Source organism: Rhipicephalus microplus, unplaced genomic scaffold (assembly GCF_043290135.1).
Source record: "Rhipicephalus microplus isolate Deutch F79 unplaced genomic scaffold, USDA_Rmic scaffold_534, whole genome shotgun sequence".
NCBI classification, from domain to species: domain Eukaryota; kingdom Metazoa; phylum Arthropoda; class Arachnida; order Ixodida; family Ixodidae; genus Rhipicephalus; species Rhipicephalus microplus.
In genome coordinates, this window is record NW_027465094.1 from 12,166 (window position 1) to 12,500 (window position 335).

Here is a 335-nt window from a genome sequence, read left to right on the forward strand (position 1 = left end):
AGCCGGGGCGGCGCAAAAAACCGCGTCTGCCGGGGCGGCACGAAACCGCGTCAGCCGGGGCGGCGCGAAAACTGCGTCAGCCGGGGCGAAAGAAAAAAAAAACGCGTCTGCCGGGGCGAGCCCGGGTGCGGCACCACCGGGAAAACTGTGGCAAACAGACATGGCGATCGAGTGAGTGGGCCGCCAGCCAGGCACAGCCGAAAAGTGCTAAGTCCGAACTGCGTCTGCCGGGGCGGCACGAAACCGCGTCAGCCGGGGCGGCGCGAAAACCGCGTCTGCCGGGGCGGCACGAAACCGCGTCAGCCGGGGCGGCGCGAAAACTGCGTCAGCCGGGG